General features: G+C 43.5%; 1 long non-coding RNA gene across 1 annotated transcript in view; it reads right to left on the reverse strand.

Moving 5' to 3' along the window:
• Positions 1–1,473: 1,473 nt before the first annotated feature.
• The window catches only part of LOC138554390 (uncharacterized), a 73,132-nt gene continuing 52,593 nt past the window's right edge, over positions 1,474–22,012 (reverse strand). Inside the window, exons 2-5 of the long non-coding RNA XR_011297400.1 lie at positions 17,634–17,728; positions 2,461–2,524; positions 2,267–2,335; positions 1,474–2,169 (exon numbers count right to left, since the gene is read on the reverse strand). This is a non-coding gene — a long non-coding RNA (uncharacterized lncRNA). The remainder of the gene's footprint in view (positions 2,170–2,266; positions 2,336–2,460; positions 2,525–17,633; positions 17,729–22,012) is intronic.

The following is a 22,012-nucleotide window of genomic DNA, read 5'->3' on the forward strand; positions in this document are numbered from 1 at the left end:
TGAGAGTGCAACCCGAGGCGAGGCAGTGAAGTGCGAGCAAAATGCTGATCAGGCAAAACAAGGCTGTAAACGAAAGCCAACCAAGTAGATTATAGAAAAGAGAGGCAAAGAAGTATCCATAAAGGCAAACACTTGATCTATGAACTTGTGAGACCTGGTAAACTGCCAAAGTGGCAGAATGCTGGGCAACTGGTGGCGTGACCTGTAGCGGGTGGGCCGTGCGGCCTGTTAACTGCGCCGGGACCAGGATGCTCCAACGAAACCAGGAGAAGCGTGAAAACAACTTTTAAACACAATGAAGCTTGGGGAAGAGAACTACTGAGCTCCTATGGAACATTGTTGTTTTGTGCATCAAGGAATGCAGCTTGGGGAAGAGAACCCCTGAGATCCTGTGGAAAATTGTTGTTTTGTGCATCAAGGCATGAAGCTTAGGGAAGAGAACCCCTGAGATCCTATGGAACATTGTTGTTTTGTGCATCAAGGCATGAAGCTTGGGGAAGAGAACCACTGAGCTCCTATGGAACATTGTTGTTTTGTGCATCAAGGCATGAAGCTTGGGGAAGAGAACCCCTGAGCTCCCATGGAACATTGTTGTTTTGTGCATCAAGGCATGAAGATTGGGGAAGTGAACCACTGAGCTCCCATGGAACATTGTTGTTTTGTGCATCAAGGCATGAAGCTTGGGGAAGAGAACCCTGAGATCCTATGGAACATTGTTGTTTTGTGCATCAAGGCATGAAGCTTGGAGAAGAGAACCACTGAGCTCCTATGGAACATTGTTGTTTTGTGCATCAAGGAATGACGCTTGGGGAAGAGAACCACTGAGCTCCTATGGAACATTGTTGTTTTGTGCATCAAGGAATGAAGCTTGGGGAAGAGAACCACTGAGCTCCTATGGAACATTGTTGTTTTGTGCATCAAGGCATGAAGCTTGGGGAAGAGAACCACTGAGCTCCTATGGAACATTGTTGTTTTGTGAATCAAGACATGAAGCTTGGGGAAGTGAACCCCGGAGCTCCTATGGAACATTGTTGTTTTGTGAATAAAGGCATGAAACTTGGGGAAGGGAACTCCTCATAATACGGTTTTACTTTGAGAGTTTATTTTTGGGAGAAATTGGAATTCCTTGTTATCGATACTGTATATTGTTATTTTTGAAAAGCACAGAAAAAGCACAAGAACTTGAGTGTGAATTCCTTTTACGTGTCTACCAATGAGTGGGAATTTCACTCAGACTTGGTAATGAAATCTGCCTGCCCCTTACCCTCTGATTCAAAAGGAGGGGGATATCAGGTAAAAGAGAGGGGAGTAAACCTGATACAAATAATATGTCAATATAAAACAGACTCCCTGTCTCGTAAGGTAAGGTGAGAAAAATCGCTAGACTACGGGGTATGCATCACCTGTAAACACTTGACATCACAAAACCGTTACAAACAAGTGCATGGAAAATGAAGCCAATAGCACTCTAACTCAACAGTATCACACATATTTTTAATGCAAGATTATAAAACACAATTCAATAAAACATCATAAACAACTGTATAAAATATCCCAAAGTGCGAAGTGCAGATACCTGAAAGGTGTGATTGGCACCTCAGGGTGTCAACTGTGCAAAATATGCAATCTTGTTACAATAATGTAAGCACCTATTTACAACACACAAATGGCAAACAAAACACAATGTTGGACACCATTCAGTGAAATATTCATTTCTGTAGAATCCGAATCCTGGTTGGTAAATGATAGAAACCACAGTCACAAAGACAGCAAAAGAAAACAAGCAATGCACAGAGTACTCCAATCGAGAGTTACTCTAAAGTTGATGTGTACGCTGTCTAATGCTTTGTTAACATCACATGTGGTAATTGATCCACCTCCAAACACTTGGTTATAGTGTTAAAATAAACCCTACATGTTTCGTTCCTACAGCTAGTAATATAAATACAGGAACATTTTCAGGGGCATTATATTTCTCAAGCGTGGACCCACAGGGTCACAACTTTCAGTGGTTTACAAACACAGTCCAAATCTAAGTTTGGGCAACAAACAACTGGTGTTTAAATTGACGGTGACATTGCTCAAATGCATCCCCAAAGGAACAATTGCAAAGTAGCTTGTTCCATAGGCTCTTCTCTGTATAGTAGAGTTCAAGCGTCTAGACCAAACCTGGGTACAAAAGCAAAAGAGAGGGACCTAATTAGTAATGGTCACCAGTGTTATTATCCACTGTGTCAAATATAAGCGGTATAATAGTGGTGCTTACCGTCTATTAATGTCGGTATCGCATCCTGTGAGGCTGGTAACGGAGTCTGTAATCCAGTCACTTTTATCCCTATGGATATACAAAAAGGACACATGGGGTCCTGTCATCAAAATCGAGAAGCGGTGGCAGACGAGGAGTAAATCGCTTAGCAGATCGTCACAAGTTTATACCGGAGAGAGAGTTATAGTACTTACTGTCATTCTCTCCGGTGTACTGTTATAAAGTTGAAAAAGATGTTGTAATCGCGCGTGGTTATACCTAAAGGACAAAGCACGCTTTAATTAGCAGATAGGTTAAAGTATACATGTGTTAGACATTAATGTATACATCAAGATAGTGTTCAAACAGAGCACGTCTTAGTATAAGTGAAGGGGAAGAAACGATTGCGACAATCTAAAAGAGCTGAATCCATATGGTGGCACTAGTTCATGCCTCATTAGGTCGAGCAGTAAAGTAAACACAAAATTATATTCGTGCCCTAATATGTAAAATATCTGGAGCTGCAGAGTGAGGAAAACAAATGTCAGGAGTGAAAATAAAGTGTCATATGCATCACTCTTTATGGAACCAAAATGTGCTGGGCCATGCAAAAGATGAGGAGAGTGCGATCTATATGGAGTGCGCGCGGGAGGAAGTTGCATACATTGGGAAACAGATTTCCAACATTGCTGAGAAGTGTACATTAACGGTACAGTGTTACGCATCCCTACCCAGTATTGAGGGAGGAGAAAAACTATAGTCAATGTAAATAGGGATTAGAATTAGAGCCAGCTCCACACGGGTGCACTCACCAAAGGGTAAAGGTCCAACGGGAAGCAGAGTGATGGTGTATATTGAATAACACACCAGAGCAGCGAACTCAGCACCATGTCCGCCATATCACGGGATAGAGTGCACGTCAACCCAAATTACACATGCGTACTGCGTCAGTGGTCCCATGTGATAGAAAAAGGACTGCTGAACGGTACTATAGATCCATAACGCCATGTTAGAATGGTAGCGTTACGAATTAGAATTAAGGATCTAGGAGTGAGATCTAGGAGTGAGTTGACGGCTTCGAGTACATCTAATATAGTACTCTATATGTTATCTGCATTTCTGGTAAAGAAGGGGGGTAGGAGTATTGGGGGGGGTCCCTAATTAAGGGGACCATCATGTTAATTTAAACAAAGGTAACTCGCCCCACTCATCTAGATAGTATACTGAAGTGGATAATACTAATGCGGCATAACGGAGCACAATCGATCACATGGACCGCAAAGTAGTGCACAACCACCAGTTTTTTGTCTAAATTATAAACACATTCCAATCTATATTTTCATTCAGGCCCGTGAGGTGGCTTTTAGTAAGGAAGATCATTTTCTGTTCTTGTATACTGAGCATTTGTTTACTGTTACAGGTATTGTCAGACTGTCCAATTTTCATTACTACTGACCACCTTAATTCTTCTGGTTTGTGGCCTAGGCTATTAAAGTGACCAGTTAGGGGTGCATTTAAGGTATTGTTCCTTATGCAACTTTTATGTTCCCCTATTTTGACCTTTATTTTTCTTTCAGATTGTGTAAATTACCATCATGGAATTACAATTGCTCAAGGATCTTTGTTCCCACAATTTAGGTAGCCCAAATCAATGTTCTTGGTTCTTTTGGTCTGTGCACAACAACTACATTGTCCACACGGGCTCTGTCCAGTTGGTTTAGGTAAGCCCCATTGTTCTGTAATTGTAGTTTGTTTCTGCTTAATCATCACATCATTTCTCATTGTTAATTCCTTCAAAATTTTGCATCTTTTTTTTAAAATTTTATTTAAATGTTTTTGGGTTGTCTTTCAAACCTTTCATTTCATTTACTTATTTTGGATCACTTTATTTCGCCTTCTTTTCCATGAGATATGCATAGACCTTTCTGATTTTAAAGGTCTTTTCATCCTTTGTCGTTTCTTAGCCTATCTGTGGCTGTTCCATGAAGTTGTTCCAGAATGAGACCACAGCATATATCCATTTTATTTTCCTTTCCCACTAGGATTGAAGCCCATCTGTCTTTGGGTGTACGTTTTGCTTGGTTCTGCATAAACCATCCAACAGACAGATTTCTTTTCTCGCTTAGAGCTGGGCAGATCATTATTATGTGGTGTAGACTCTCTAATGTTGCTTCCTTGCCGCAGAATCTGCAGAATTTCTTTTGTTCTGTTATTATGTTCCATGCCGCCATGATTATCCAAAGCATATTTGGACCTAGCCTCATTTGTCTTTATCCAGTAATTTTCTATCAATCTTTTTTTTGCTCTCTGTGGTCTGTTTATGAGCTGATCTCTGGATATTCCTTCGTCTTCGCATTTAGCTTTGATGACATTTTTCCACAGTTCCAAAGGTTGAGCTGTCATCTCACTTTCTTTGTCTTGTAGAATTTCTATCGGTGGTGGAAAGTTCTCGCTTGTTATCTTTCTGTATAGGTCTAATTGCTTCCAGAGGACACGAGATTGCAGTGATTGTGGAGCTAGTTCTGCTCTAATACGTGGCATGGGAAATGATGGGGGTAGATTTAGAACTTTCCACCAGAACAAGCCTTCAATTTGTTGCCATAAATTTTTGTCTATGTTCAGCATTGATTCTGCGCCATATGAAAGTATGGCCATCACTTTCTGTTTGTAAAACATTGTTATTGGTGTCATGGAGAATTTTCCATATTTCGCGTGTATTACCTTTGCTTGCCGTGCTAAGGCTCACGCTTTGTCCTTGAGGAGTGCTACTGTTTCTGTTCTGATGCCGATTGATTTAGCCATATGCCAAGGTATTTTACTTTGTTCACTTCCTCAATTTTTTCTTTTCCAATATAATAGGCATATTTTGATCCTTTCTTGCTGTGTTGTTTCTTCAGAGTCATAATTTTAGTTTTGTTCACATTTATTATCAGTTGGTTTTTGTCCATATACGACTGTATGTTGTCTAGAGCAATTTGCAGGCCCCTTGGGGTTTTAGCAAGTACAACTATGTCATCCGCAAAAATGATGCACGTTGTTATTGTACCATTCAGTTTTGGTGGATTGATCCGGGGTGTGTGGATGCATCCTTCTAAGTCTGCTGTGTAAAGGTGAAAGAGGGAAGCGGCCAAGGGGCATCCTTGTTTTAATCCTTTGGTTGTTTTTATCTTGCTAGAGAGTATGCCTTCTTTACTCATTCTTATCTTGATGGATGTGTTCTGATATAGTAGCTTAATTGGTTCCAGGATGTTATTAGGACATTCCCAATCGCTGAGCTTTTTCCAAAGGAGTTTTCTGTTGACTGTGTCGAATGCGAGTTTTAAGTCTATGAATCCCGCGTATATTTGTGTCTTTGATTGTATGGCTTGATGCTTTAACAGGTTGATGTTGGTTCCTATATTTTTAGCAAATCCAGTCTGCCTCTTTGCATATTTTTTTTCCTTCGTTGCCCAGTTATTCAGCTTCCTCAGTAGTATTCTTGAAAATACTTTCCCGAGAGGGTCTAGTAAAGCCAGTGGGCGGTAATTGCAGGGTTCTTCCACAGGGCCACTTTTGTAAATTGGTATGATGATGGCCTGCTGCCATGTTTCAGGTATGTTTTTGGTTGTTTGTATGAGACTGAATATGCTGTTACATATAGATCTCCATATTTTCGGATTATTTTTGATTATCATATTAGTCAATCCGTCGGGTCCAGGGGCTCTTGACATATTTAAAGCTTTTATTGCTTCATGGATATCATCCATCTCCCACTCAAGCTGCCATGTAGCAATCTTTGCCCGTTTGTCGGTGTGTTTGTCCATTGTCTTTTCTCCATAAAGTTCCCTGAAGTATTTTATCCAACTTGCTTCTGGTATGTTTGCTGTCATGGCATCTTGGATCCAAGGCTGCGCGTTGAGTAGAGTCCATAACTGTTTCGTGTTCCGGTTACTTACAGTGTGCAGCATTTCCTCAGCGTCGACTTGGAGCATCATTGCCTTGTTGTTTTTCATCTAATTTTTATGTTGTTGTTTTGCCCGTTTGATTTCTGATGCTGTATCTTTCGTATTCTCTTTCTTTATTTGCTTTATTGTGTGTCTCAGATATTTCTTTGTTTGTGCAATTTTCAAGTTATATGCATGTTGGTGGATCTTTACAGTTGTTTGGGTTGTTTTTGTGTCTTTCATATATGGGAGAAGGAGCCAACCATAGTTCATCCTTTCCTTGTCTTCCAAGTTTGATTTTGTCATAGCATCAGGAAGCTTGTTCACATTCTGTTGACTAATCCTTAAGCTGCTCATTCCTTTGTTTATTTCCATTATCGGTAGACGACAGGTAGCTTTCTTCGTGGGCACAATATTCAAACATCTTTTCAACATGTAATGATCGCTGTTTGGGTTTTTGAGATTGGTTGAATATGTTATCTCCTTGTGTATGTCTTGTGACATGTAGATGTAATCTATTATTGCAGTTTTTCCGCCCATTGCCCAGGTTTCCATCATGCTTCTTCCAGTGTTGTCCATGCAATCTGATCTCAACAGATATCTGTTTGCAGATTCTTTGCTCCATTGTCTAGCTCTATTTTCCAAAGCGTTGTCGTTTATTAGACAGCCTTCCCTATTGAATAGATGTATATTTAGATCACCGCAAATGATGAATTCTGTTCTTGGGTCTTCGGTCTTTGCTTGGTGAATTGTTGAAAATACGCTATCTATAAAGAGTTCTTTTATTGCATTGGGATTCCAATATACGTTTATTACACACCAAATAAAGTTTTTATCCGCGCTTCTGTTGGTATTGGGTAAGGATTGGGTGTTATTAGTGTTTATTGTGGTGGCCTGAATCCAAGGAAGTATGTTTTCCGACTTGATTATTTCGATATTTGCTGTGCATTTTAGCATAGTCAATAGTCCTGCTGATGGACGGCCCTTTTCTCTATGTATCGCAGGGTTCTTCAATGTCGTAAATCCATCAGATATAGGTTGTTCTTTTATCCAGGGTTCTTGTATGCAAACTATATCACAGTCATTTAGAATTTCTCCTGTATCTCTAAACAAATGCTTGTGTCCACGTGTGTTCCATGAACATATTGAGATCATGGCCTTCCTGTTGTTCTTTCGTTGTTATCTTTGGTCATAGGGGCTTTCATATTCGCTCACATCTGAATCGTTTTATTGTCTCCATATTCCTTTTTCTCTCCTTGATTCCTGCCACTTTCTCTGCGTTTCTTCGCTTGCACTGTTATCATGCATCTTACTCCTTATCTGAGTCTCTTTGTGTGTGTTGAAGATTTCTTTTCCGTTATTCCATTCGTTACTCTTCTGTGGCATCATTGTTTGGCTGTCAAATTTCATCTGCTGTTTTCCAGTTTTGGGCTCTTGGAATTCTGATTGTGCTATATCAAAGCCTAGTTATTTTAGAGTCTTCTCATTTTGGATCATTTTTGTTAATGCTTTTTCATTTGCAAATTCAATCCATACCGAAGTATATTAGCCAAGGAGGCTGAAAAGCAGAAGCATCAAAGTTGGGAGAGTGGGCAGGAGTTCACATATGAAAAGCCCTGGCAGGAGAGTATACCAGACTGTTGCAAAAGGTGTAAAAGAAATCCTGACAGGGAAATACACGGGGAGAGTTGGAAGTGAATAAGATACGACATAGCCAGCAGGCTGTGTTGGTTTAAGAGACGGGCAGAAGAGTACACCAGGTATGCCAACAACACATAAAAAGACAACGAGTTTGAAGATAAATGTTGCTGTTAACACAAGGAAACGTCAAGAACTGTTCTTTTGAACCCGGAATAGGCGGTCTGACTAATCAGAATCTGCCTTTCCTGGTTGCGATTCGCCATCACTGCTTGCAGTAGCGGAAAAAAAAGAATAAGGAAAAGGAAATGGCTGCCATTAACATAGAAAAGGGACTAGGTCCCTTTCGGATGACAGCAGCCATTTTGAGCCTATTTTCAACGGCCGCCATCATCTGAAAAGGGAGCTAATCCCTCTTCCATTTTAATGGCAGCAGCCATTCTTTTGTTGTCAGTTTCAAACCTCCGCCCGACAGGGGAAGCGTCACACACATGCATCTCTGATACGGCACCCCCCCCCAGAAAACTATCTGCATGCCAGGAAATTCCAGGGTGCGAGTAGCTTTCACGCCCCTCAGCCGGAACGGACATGGCATTGAACAGCCTGCAGCTGAACATTTATAAACCACTCAAGGCCAAAGCCATCATCCTTTTCATGTTTTTGTTTGGAGTGTGAGGGTCAGAATAGTACTTTGGACACAGGATGGTTTGGATTGGACATTCTGACACTAAGAGATCCTTAGTTTTGAGTTTAAGTAGGGAAACTCTGCTAGTGCAGGGACAGCAAGGCCTTTTCCCAACCCAGTTTGGGTTAGAAGTCTTCAGCCGAAATCATGTCTAACTTGTATCCCAGTATCATTTCTGATACCTCGGTTATCACAATCCCATGAAAAGAAATAAACACCAGAGTAATCAAAATCCCATACAAAAGAAAGTTCATCCATCGCTTTTGTTCAAAGTGTAAGAAAAGTGGCAGGTCATGCTAGCAAATGTTTATACGAGACAGGAAATATAATATATGGGTTTAATTCACTGGATTGATTACAACATTTTGTATATATTAATTAATTTGTGAGCACTTACCTTCATTTACACAATTTTTTCTCTTTAATGCCATATCTTCTTCAGTTTAGGATTATGGTATGGAAGGGCACACCATGCAGATTTGAATACCAGCACCTCCTTCTCTTTACCCCACCTGCTCTGTCACGACCAGCTCCCTCCAAGTACACCACTTTCCCACCCCTCCACAGACCCCATTACCCACTCCTCTTTAACCCACCTGCTCCATCACGAACAGCTCCCTTGATGTTCACCTCTTTCCCACTCCTCCACTAAACCCATTACGACCATCTATTTACCCCATCTCCTCCGTCACAACACACTCTCTCCATTTTCATGACAATAAAGTTTAAAAAGTGGACAATAACATTCATTACAGCATAAAACTGGAATAGAGGTGGTCACCCCACTAAAACAAATGAATCACCTCGGTTCCAGGAAGCAGTTTACACAAATGTGAAGCCAGAAAAAAAAATTTAATACACAAATGAAGTTATTACTAACAATTTAATTTAATGTTAACACAGTGACATATTGGCGGAAAATCAATATTCATTTTATCAACATTTCCTTCAGTGTATGAATCCCGGTGGGAGACTTTTACATTAGACATGTCAGTTTATCCAAGACCAGCTTTATTTTATAAACATTTATGTCCACTATTCCTTCTTGGAATTTAGAGAACAGCTGTGATATCATTACACCCACAACTCTCATTTCAGACAGGAAGGCACCATTTAATTTCCAAATGTGCATGAGTTTTATTGTTTCATAACACAGCAAACATTTCTATTCCATTTGCCCTTTCTACTCTATTCACAAAATGTCACTTTTCTAAAATGCATGTAAACATAATTTTATGGAACACTTGACATCTTCTCTGGACTCTTCTCACCAAACCAATTTCTCATAAGGTAGTGCTTTAATGGTGGGCACGCACCCTCCCTTGTGTAACTGCACCTCCATATGCCGATCCCAGGCTAGGGAACCATATACTTATGCTGCAACAGAGCTAGGCAATAGTGTAATACAGTAATGGGATCCTAAGGAGAAAAGAACACAGTAGTGCTGTAGAAAATGCTACAAAAAGTGGAAACGATGTGGCATTCAGCAAGGATGGCACTCCAGGTGAGGCATGCATTTCTTGGAAACTGACTTCTGGAGTGATATTGGAGACTCCAGTTTTATGGATTCCATTCACCATGTTTTCTCTTTGTAAAACAGTCTTTGCACATGTGTTGTGCCCAGTTTAGTCTAATTAGCCATAGGAGATAGAACTTTCTCCAATTTAATTAACAAGGTCTGCAGATAATTTAAATGTGGGGTATTTTAATCCCCATGTGTTGATGTTGAAAGTAAGAGTACTTTGTGGGTGTGTACACATGTAATTCTAGTAGAGGCATTTAGAATGGATTCCTTCCTGCCACAGATTCCTCATCTATGTTATCCATATCCCAGGGCAGCTGTTCTCTGGAAACATTTCTTCCGTGAGGGACTCTGCATGGCTCTGTGTTGGGTCCATCCAAAGCCTCTTTGTGCCAGAAATGACACTGAGGCCAGTATAAGTAGTCGAGCCATTCCCCATGACCCTTTCCACACTTCAACGACATCACGCCATGGCCTCTGTGGCTCTGTGGGAATATGTCCCGCTTCCCATCAACACTTATGTTGAAAAGTATGACACAATGAGGAAGGCGGCCAGATCCCATTTGGGTTGGAGCCCATGAGTTCTAGAGAGGAGAAGGACTAAGTTCTATGGGAGTGGCGACATGCTGGACTTGGCAGCTGAACTGCCAGGGCACAGCGGTATGGACACTTCCCTGGAGTTGGACATTCTACCAGCACCAACACCATGTAAACCTCCAGCTGCTTTTCAGTGCCTGATGGGAAAGGGGGCCAATACCCTGGGTTACTCTCCGCCGACTAGGTCCAGAGTGCATCACAAACTCTGCGACATTCTGGGCGATGCACCACAGAGGCACGCCCTATCGACGGAAAGGTTTCTGGAGAACAGCTGTGCTAGGATATGGATATCATAGATGAGGAAATCGTGGCAGGTATATCCATCAGAAAAAACATTACCGAAAGGCAAGTTATTTGTTAGTTTACTTATGTAGAAACAATTGTAACTTTGTAATTCACACTTCTTTATGACTAGCGATTCATGTAAAATAAAATATAAATGTTTACTTTATAGTTTCTCTACATATCAGGCAGAAATCCCTGTAGGCTGCCATTCACTGGTACTGCCTGGCTGGCATGACTGGGCTGAACATATTCACGAACCTGAGTCGGAGAAAGCAGGAAAGTTGGCACCTATTTGTCTATTGCTTCCAATTTTACAGTTGGGAGTTTTGCTACTTTTTTAAAGTTAGTAATTGTCAATTTGTGTGGAGTAATTGGTTAATACACCACTTATCTGTAGGGCTGGTATGAAGAGCTGCCTTTTTTTTAATTTAAGAAAGCATTTGTCTATGGCACATATTCACCCAAAGGTTTATGGGTTCTAACAGCAGGAGGACATTAAAACATAGGAGAATCCAGCAGAATTAAGGAAAGAAACCAGACCAGATGGGTCTATAGCACGCATCTGAAGGTCATCTGGCCCGTGGTGATGTGCCACCTCAGATGAGGGCATTCCAGATACAGGGAGCAACCCTTCCCCCCAAAAAAAGGCACAGCACCTGCTCATTTAGAGGAATAGATTTAAAGGTACAGGGAGGACAAGGGTGGAAGGATCCAATGCAGAAAGGGGGACGTTTGCCATAAAAGACACAATGAGCTAACAAAGCACGTTAAACCCAATCTGAGAGGTCACAGGAAGCCAGTGCAGATTGTAATGAAACAAAGATATGGACACATTTCTCAATGGATGAAAAAAGCAGGTTGGCACTTTATGCCACCTGACAATAGTCCCATATGGCAGTGAGCACAGAAAAAAACAGCATTGCCATAGTGAAATCTAGCAATAATTAGGGTTATAACAACTGATAGAGTTTGAAGGATGAGAAGTATCTATAAAAGGGCTGGTTGGCTGACTTGCTGAGGCGATGCTATGATCCTGTGAGAGGGAGAAGGGGGTGCACGCCTTAAGCTGCACCTTTGAGTCATGATCTGGGAAAGTATGCAGTGATATTTTGTTATGCATTTGAACATTATGATGATTTGCATAGATATATATATTGCTTGATATATTGTGATTTGCCATAAAATAGCTTGTATAGGCTCATCAAACCTATTACTTTATGACATTTTATACATATTGCTTCAGTGATAGAGCAAGTTTATTTGGACTTAGATGTATCTTAAACAGAAGGCATAAGGCTGGAAAGGACTTGTGTCCGTCAATGGAAAGGCTATTTAAACCCCAGGTGGAGTTGGACAGTGCTTTATATGCTTGACATGTACTTTAATATCCAGGTCTAAAGAAGTGATGTGGAGTGATTTGATTACAGAATATGAGACTTGATGCTTATCAGACAAACACATGTTGGAATTCTAAGTGAACGTGCAGAGTTGGAATATGTCGTTATTCTAGGGAGAGAATGTGTAAATAAATACTTCCTTTTACAACATTATTCATTCTTGGCTCTCAGACATTTGTACAGTGAAATGTCAATTGATAACACTGTTATGTAATGCATATTATGCCTCTTTCCCTGAAGCCTTTTTGTTTTGTGAAAACCTATATCTCGGTATATGTGCATTAGATGTGACAGGAACTGTTGTGGATGTGTTGCAGAACCCAGGAGTGTAGTACATTTTAAGGGTTGTACATTGGTAGAGCTGTGCAATGGAGTTGGGAAGGGAAATGCATTTTGAGCACCTCAGAATCCACTTTTAGAATCTATGAAGCAAGAGCATAATATCAGTACTTAAAAAGAAGAGGAGACATCCTCTGGGTTCCATTTCAGTAGCTGGTAGCTTCCCTGTTGCATAAGAAGGGTCCTAGACCTTAGATAAGCCAGCCGCTGGTGGGAGCCCTCCCCTTATGGTCAGAGGCCTTACTAGCTGCAGAATCAGTCTGAAGATTAAGCTGGGAGATGGCCAGCTGTTCCGGGAGTTTCCCAGGAAAGGTGCGATGGAGATCGTGCAGTAGTTAGCCGGGCATGAGGAGTCGGCAGTGGGTATCTTGAGAAGAGGATACACAACAGTGCTTCAGGGGGGCGGGGAAGGCTCCAGAGGCGAAGGAGAGGTTACAGAAGTCAGCCAGAGCAGGAGAAAGGGTGCCAATATGGTCCATGATGGTTTTAGATAAACAGGGACAAACCTGTTTTGATGAGACTTTCATAGATCGGACTAGTCTTGAAACCTCGTCGGGGGAGAAAGGAGGAAAGGAAGAGAAGGTGGGACGGGGACAGCTTTAGGAGGACCAGAGGTAGAGGAGAGAGAAGGGGGAAGAGAGGACAGGAGAGTGGACAGGATGTCCTGGTTTTTTTTAGATGAAATGAGAGGCAAGGGCTGTGTAAAGGGCCTGGGAGGAGATAGGAGAGGTAGAGACTGCAGCAGGGTTGGCCAGCTCCTTGCAGATTTTAAAGAGTTCTGCCTTGTTGTTAGAGGCCAGAGGCTTGGATATGGGCCCTCTCCTTCATTCGGACAAGGAGCTGGTAATGCCTTTGGAGCAGGCGGCAGGCATGTCTGTCAGAGGATGTACAAGAAGCCTGCCATTTCCTCTCAGCCACCCTACACTTGCGTTCAAGGGTTGCTATGTCAGAGTCGTACCAAGAGTTGCACTTAGCTTTGGGCTTCAAGCGGATCCTCATGACAGGGGCAAGAACATCCAGAGTTTCAGAGATAGAAGAGTAGAGCATGGAAAGGGCCGTGTCAGGATGAGAGTCAGCCGGAGGAGGAGTGGGGGAGAGAGTGGGGGCGAAAAAGCCTCAACTGACATGTTTCATGGGTTAGATGACCGAGAAGGTAGGTGGCAGTTTTGGAGTTGGATTGGCCTGAGGAGTAGAGATGGAGAGATGGGAGGAAAGGACGGAGCAATCACTCCAGGAGAGGGAGTGGTTAGAGGGATGGAGAGGGAGAGGTCAGAGGAGATCAGAGCATGTAGCGTGTGCCTGCGGAGTGAGTCAGGCCAGAGGGGAGAATGTATAGAGAGAGGGAGAATCGCAGAGGTCACGAAAGAGTACAGAGGAGGAAAAGGGAGCATCCACAACAGGGAGGAGTTGAGTGGTAGAAGCCAGGAGGGAGGAGGTGATCTGATCAGGTGGCTGATAGATGTTAGCCACGGTAAGAGAGTGGTCAGGAGAGAGCCTGCAGACAAGGCATTCGAAAGAGGAGTAGGTCTGTAGGAGTAGCTGTGTGCATGCAACATATATATTTGTACTAGCCTATTCTGTTGATGTTATTATACCTGCTGACTCCATTGATTATACTAACCTATGTCAAAGTTGGACTAGCCTATTCTGTTGATGTTATTATACCTGCTGACTCCATTGATTATAATCACCTATGTCAAAGTTGGACTAGCCTATTCTTTTGATGTTATTATACCTGCTGACTCCATTGATTATACCGACCTATGTCAAAGTTGGACTAGCCTATTCTGTTGATGTTATTATACCTGCTGACTCCATTGATTATAATCACCTATGTCAAAGTTGGACTAGCCTATTCTTTTGATGTTATTATACCTGCTGACTCCATTGATTATAATCACTTATGTCAAAGTTGGACTAGCCTATTCGGTTGATGTTATTATACCTGCTGACTCCATTGATTGTACTCACCTATGTCAAAGTTGGACTAGCCTATTCGGTTGATGTTATTATACCTGCTGACGCCATTGATTGTACTCACCTATGTCAAAGTTGGACTAGCCTATTCTGTTGATGTTATTATACCTGCTGACTCCATTGATTATAATCACTTATGTCAAAGTTGGACTAGCCTATTCGGTTGATGTTATTATACCTGCTGACGCCATTGATTGTACTCACCTATGTCAAAGTTGGACTAGCCTATTCGGTTGATGTTATTATACCTGCTGACGCCATTGATTGTACTCACCTATGTCAAAGTTGGACTAGCCTATTCGGTTGATGTTATTATACCTGCTGACGCCATTGATTGTACTCACCTATGTCAAAGTTGGACTAGCCTATTCTGTTGATGTTATTATACCTGCTGACTCCATTGATTATAATCACTTATGTCAAAGTTGGACTAGCCTATTCGGTTGATGTTATTATACCTGCTGACGCCATTGATTATAATCGCTTATGTCAAAGTTGTACTAGCCTATTCTGTTGATGTTATTATACCTGCTGACGCCATTGATTATACCGACCTATGTCAAAGTTGGACTAGCCTATTCTGTTGATGTTATTATACCTGCTGACGCCATTGATTATAATCGCTTATGTCAAAGTTGTACTAGCCTATTCTGTTGATGTTATTATACCTGCTGACGCCATTGATTGTACTCACCTATGTCAAAGTTGGACTAGCCTATTCGGTTGATGTTATTATACCTGCTGACGCCATTGATTGTACTCACCTATGTCAAAGTTGGACTAGCCTATTCGGTTGATGTTATTATACCTGCTGACGCCATTGATTATAATCGCTTATGTCAAAGTTGTACTAGCCTATTCGGTTGATGTTATTATACCTGCTGCCTCCATTGATTGTACTCACCTATGTCAAAGTTGGACTAGCCTATTCGGTTGATGTTATTATACCTGCTGACGCCATTGATTATAATCGCTTATGTCAAAATTGTACTAGCCTATTCGGTTGATGTTATTATACCTGCTGACGCCATTGATTGTACTCACCTATGTCAAAGTTGGACTAGCCTATTCGGTTGATGTTATTATACCTGCTGACGCCATTGATTGTACTCACCTATGTCAAAGTTGGACTAGCCTATTCGGTTGATGTTATTATACCTGCTGACGCCATTGATTATAATCGCTTATGTCAAAGTTGGACTAGCCTATTCGGTTGATGTTATTATACCTGCTGACGCCATTGATTATAATCGCTTATGTCAAAGTTGGACTAGCCTATTCGGTTGATGTTATTATACCTGCTGACGCCATTGATTGTACTCACCTATGTCAAAGTTGGACTAGCCTATTCGGTTGATGTTATTATACCTGCTGACGCCACTGATTGTACTCACCTATGTCAAAGTTGGACTAGCCTATTCTGTTGATGCGGTTAGACCTGCCGTCCCTCCTGATTGCACCCACCTATGCTAAGCTCAGACTAACTGATTATATTAGGCCTGCCCATTCCATTGATTGTATTTGCCTTTGCCAATGTAGATTTGATTGAGATTCTTATCCCAGTATGTTTACCACGGCCCCTAACTTCAGCGCCTTAGTCACACTTCTTACTCTCAATATCCTATTGAGCTTTGCTAGACACCCGACCCTTTACCATCCTACTCCTTCGAGCATGGCCAACCCTACAATGACTACAGACACAAAGCTGAACCAAACCCAATTTAGTAACTCTACAAAGGGTTTATTCCTAGGCAACCCCTGTAATACAGATATTAGGAATACTAGACTTTGATCTAGACTAGCCAAACTATTTGAACCCCTCGTCAGATCTATGCCCAATGCTAATCTAAAAACTAACCGTCCCCCTCATAGCCAAAATATTATAAGTGCCAAACCCTCAAACAATCGCTCACCCCTCCACGTTACTTCCAAGTACTGTAATACTCATCAACCTAAGAGAGCAGACTCTCTACCTCCCCACATACCTGCCTTAGATCTCCCTACTCCTGCGCTCAAGGGGGCTCTAATCAATACCAGATCCCTGGTAGCACAAGCCACAGAGATTTCTGATCAGATTATGGCAGCAAATCTCAACTTCCTTGCCATTACTGAGTCATGGTTGCATGCTGCAGCAGAACCTTTACTCCTGCTAGCTATTCCTGGCGGCTATACGATTATTAGACAGGACAGACATGAGGCGCGAGGTGGAGGCATCGCCATCATCGCACAATCTAGCTTAACCTTGAGACTTGCCCCCTCCAAAGACATCCAATTTTGTGAAGTTCTCAAAAGCTAAATTACCGCTGGTCAACTCCCAGACCTTTATCATTCATCTGATCTACAGACCCCCTGGCACCATTGGGACATTTGAGGAGTAGAGAGAAACTCCTCTTTCAATCACCTTCTCTTGCCCCTCACAGGAGTGGCAATAGGTTTTCAGAAGTTTTGGCACCAAATACTATAAGGAGACACAAGCTCCAGCAGGAACAACTCTCCTTCTCTACATTTTTGAGTGTTAATAATGCTTCTGAGAATGATTTGAAGTTATCAAATAATTCTGTTTGCTCCCTCCCTACCATGCCCAAGATCACACCCTTAAAAGCAGTTAATCCTCACGATCATGGAGTAAGATATGGGATTCATTCTCCTAAGCAAGACATCCGATAACCATGAACACCACAGTGCGTTGGACGCCCAAGATGAAGTAACTTCACAAACCGTCAAAGGGATGCATATAGGGGTACCCCCTGTAGCAAGTTCAGACACAGGGTTAGCGGACTCCAAAACTTCAGTCACGTGGCGACACCTCAAGGCACCGATGCTGCGCAACCTTGCGGCATGTTGCAACATGGAGGATTTTCAGGCCCTTTCACGCCCAAGCCACCTCTGCCACATGACCTAATGTTTATTCAAACCGAACCAGAACTCGAAGGCATAGAAACATCTACCCAAACTTGTCCTGGCTTTCTTGGTACCCATCAGGATGGTCAAACAGTCCCCATAGAACTCCCCTCTGCAGTCTTACCTAAGCAAACTAAGTCTGTCAGGCCGGTTCCTCATTTGCTGGGGGAGCCATTACGGGAAGTCGTCCACCTGGAGGGCCAAAATCACGCCAATCACCTGCCAAAAAGAGAGCAGTGGAGAACGTCAAAATTAAGCAGGTGACTCCAGGTAGCCTGTTTGTAAGGAAATCACAAATGCCTAATATCGAGAATGGGATAACCAAATCTTTTGTCATAGACCAAAGGAACTTTGTGATTACCAACATCAAAAAACTGGATGGGAGAGAGAAACATTGAAAAATAAGGTCCTCGCATGGTTATGACAAAGGACAGGCCCCGGTGTGGTCAGAATGTCTGACCTTAAGATCCTACGTAGGATAGACTTGAGCGATTGGTGCTCCGAACTCACCTGCGATTGCGTGTTACTGGTGGGTTGTGGGTTTAGCACTGTACGCCTCTATCTTAGAGCATGTAAACCCACTCCCATGAGAGGCACAAACTGTAAGCTTGTACTGATGTGTTGCGGCATGTAGAAATGTCACCCATTCTCAATTCTTTTTCCACAATCTGCAATCCATTCAACATTACTAAGGCAGCGTCCACGCCGTTGCCACATTCGGCGTGGTGGGGGGGGCCATCTCATGCAGCCCTCATATCTGCCCCCAGGGAGGGCTGCATGAGATGACCCCCCACTCCATTTTGGGTGGTGGGGAGAGGGTCAACCACCTTTCCATTACAAAATTCCCCGGCGGTTTAGGGTGTCCCTCAGCCCCCCTAAAATGGAGCCTACCATTTTCCATTTTTTTCTTTGTTTACTCAACTTCCGTTGGTGCAGATGGGCACATTTGTGTACCAATATTCCCCCAGGGTGCCATAACCGTCTGCCCTATCCACTGGGGGGCCTGTCCCATGTTTTGTGGTGGCCCTCTCCCCCACCCCAAATGGATGGGGGCCCCTCATGTGTTTGTAGATGCCACTGAGTACATATCCTTGGAGTTGGGTGGATGGCATCACATCTCCGGAGTATCGCCCTCCATCTTCCCTTAGTGGGGTTGCTGATCTGGGTGGACTCCTTTCTCTGTCTCTGGGTGCCAGAGTCTCTGGACCAGATTTTCTTTCTGGGCTTCCGCTATTGGTGTCTGTTCCATCGGCATGGTGGGGGCATATTTGTCCTGTTGAGCTTCTTCCCACAGGGTAGATGATGTCTGCCTGAAGTGGGCCATGTTTCTGGTGACTGTTTCCAGGCCTTGTGTAGCTGTAGCCACCCAGTGTTCTCGATGGGTGACAGCCCAGGGGAGAGACTCATAGGGGAGGGTCATATTTCCCCTAGAGGTGGCGTTCTTGACGAGTACTATATCCCACACTCTGAGGTGATTTGGCGTTGCTTATCTTGCATGGTCTTTCCTTGCATTGTGTTCTTGTCTCCTTTGTTCAATTTGCTACAGATTTAATTGAGGTGATCATCACGAGTGGTGTTGGGGAAGTCCTGCTTGAATGGGTACCCCGAACATCAGCACTGCAGGGCTGGCCTGAGTGGCTGAGTGGGGGGTTGCCGGGTCAAGCGAAGGAACCGGTATAGTTCCGGTAGCCATGCCCGTTTTTTGTCTTTGGTGATCCTCACACACTTGTTGATAGACGCCTTGAATAGTTGGCGTAGGGCCAGTATGTGTGATATGGTGGTGGCTGATCCCCATGTCGTTGATGAAGTGTTTGAATTCTTTGCTTGTCAATGGGGGCCCATTGTCACTCTTTATTGACGATGGTATGCCTTGGACTGCAAACATCTTCTCCAGCGCTGTCGTGACAGAGGCTGCATCCGTTGAGTCGACTGGCTAGACCTTGGGGTATCTTGTATATCTATCCACTACCATCAGGAGGTAGGCCTCGTTGGTGATAGTGCAAAAGCCTATGCTCACAGCGTCCCAGCGACACTCACTTCTTGAGGGGCAGACCATGGGCTCTGGCAGTCCCAGGTCTGGCGTGGCTAGGCATGCTGTGCAGGCTTCAACAAGGTTCACGAATTTCAATTGTATTTGCAGCATCCAAATTCGAGATTTGAGGAACACCTGTGTCTTTACAATGCCCTGGTGCCCTTCGTGTGCGAGCTGGAGCACTCTCTCGTGGAGGTTGGTGGGCAAGACGGTGCAGTGTCTTTTAAGGATTAGGCCTTCCAGAGACACAGACAGCTTGTATCATATTCCAAACAGTGATTGCATCATCTCCTGCGCTTGGGGTGTCCGGAGAGCAACAGCTGAGAGAAACGTCTTCCACTCCCCGGAGAGTATTGCTTCTTTTGTCTTTTGGAGGCAGGGATCCTTGTCCGTTTCTTCCACGATTTCATGTAGCTTCATGGTTTTGGGTTTGGCACAGGCGATGATCTGGCATACATGCTCTTTCGTCTCCTTGGCCTCTTCGCATTCTGTTGCTGTGGCTGGTCGGGGTTGTTGGGATAGGAAGTCTGCAGGGTTGTCTGCTCCTGCCAGGTAGTGTACTTCAAGGGCAAATTGCTGTAGCTGCAGCATCAAGCGTTCAATTCTGGCTGGAGGTTGTGGTGCTGACCCCTTGAATATTCGTACCAGGGGTGTGTGGTGCATTAGTACGATCATGGGGTGGCCCAGTATGGACACGAGAAAGTGTCTGCACCTCCCATATGATAGCGAGGGCCTCTTGTTCTATGTGCACGTAGTTTCTTTCTGTGGGAGTGAGGGCTTGGCTGGTGAATGCGGTCGAGACAACCGTCCTGTCTCAGTCAGTCTGGGTGAGGACTGCCCCGAGGCCAACCAGACTGGCGTCCAGTAGTAGTTCTGACTTTCTGGATGTGTCGAAGAATGCCATGGTGGCATCGCTGGACAGCGTGTCCTTGATCTTTTGGAATGCTGTCTCTTGAGGCGCTCCCCACTCCCATTTCGTTTTTGCTTTTGTGAGCTCCCGCTGGGGGGTGGCAATGGAAGCCAGATTGGGGATGAACCGCCCACAGTATGTTGCAATATCTAGGATGCTGCAGACTTCGGTGGCACTGGTGGGGGCTCAGCCATTTTTGATGTCTTCTACATTTACAGGGTCCAGGGATACACCTTTCTCATTGAAGAAATACCCAAAAAAACTTAATGTAGATTTACCAAATTCGCATTTCTCCTCGTGGAGCATTATCCCTGAATCTTCTAGCTGCTGTAGTGTGGCAGCCAGCCGGGTGTTGTGTTCTTTTTCGGTTTTGCCGTACACCGAGATGCCATTGCTGACATTTGTGACCCCAGGGAGATGCTGCAGTACTTTTCGTATTTCGTGTTGAGCCAGTGCAATTACATTTTTCCAAAATGAAACCTCAGAACCTGGTTTAATTGAATTTAAAATTGAGTCTGTTGCCCCTCCCACTGATTGATCAATGTTCCTGATCGTTGTGGACAAACGTTTATGTGGTGCTGGGGCCGGAGTTGAAGAATAAGAGGTTATTGAGGAGTCTGACTCTGTGTCTGCAGCCTCTGAAAACACGGCAGGGTATTAAAAATAAAAGTCCTCTGTACTGATCGCCTCTTCTTCTCCCTCCTGTACCACAGAGAGTTCCTGGTCCGTCACCAAGGGTAACAAGGGATCACTGTAGTCAGATCCTCTCTTCTAGGCGACGTTCCTGGTTGTTGTTGGTCATTCACTTTACTCCTTGGTATTGTAGAGAAATAGGAGGCAATAGAGACCAAGGTCTTATCTCATGGAATGGCTGTGTCGTCCCGCCCCCCTCCCTGCCGGGCATGGTCCCCACTCCCATGGAGTCCTATGGGAATGGGGATTAACAGAATTACTGGCGCCTGATTTCGTGGCTGCTGGGGTTTTACCGGGATGTCAGGCGCCAGTAATTCTTTACGGTATCACCAGCAGGGTTACTGCCGGACCCGTAATGAGGCTGTGATTTAGATTCTGTAGCTCCTAGTAGGTGAATTGGTTAGAGAGGTTTTGGTGAAAATAATCTGAGCACGAATGGCCCTGGTTAGTGTGGAGAGAACACTGAATTGGTGTTCTTTCCTACAGAATTTTGTAGGGGGGTGGAGATACTCATTCTGTAAATGTGGAGAAGGGGCAAGAGAGACCCAACTGGGTCCAAGAGGTTCCAACACAAGAAAGATACATGCGCTTGGAGCCACTGGGCCAGTCCAACTGTTCTTCTGAGACACCTAATCATTTTATGTCTTCTGGAGGACTGCCCAGGGATGTAGAAAGATGTAAGGGAAATGCTTCATCTTGCATCCTGCGTGGTGACAAAGGCACAGACGGGTGGGAATACAAAGAGTATTATAATTTGCCTTTTGTCCTGCAGCCTAAATGACAAGAAGGTAGAAAGGAAAGAAAAATATAAATAATCATATACATAGTAAGCAGGGGGTCTGGAAGCTGAAAATGGAACGTGTTTCAT

This window comes from Ambystoma mexicanum, unplaced genomic scaffold, assembly GCF_040938575.1.
Source record: "Ambystoma mexicanum isolate Mex_15411 unplaced genomic scaffold, UKY_AmexF1_1 Mex_scaf16, whole genome shotgun sequence".
Classification (NCBI taxonomy): Eukaryota; Metazoa; Chordata; class Amphibia; order Caudata; family Ambystomatidae; genus Ambystoma; species Ambystoma mexicanum.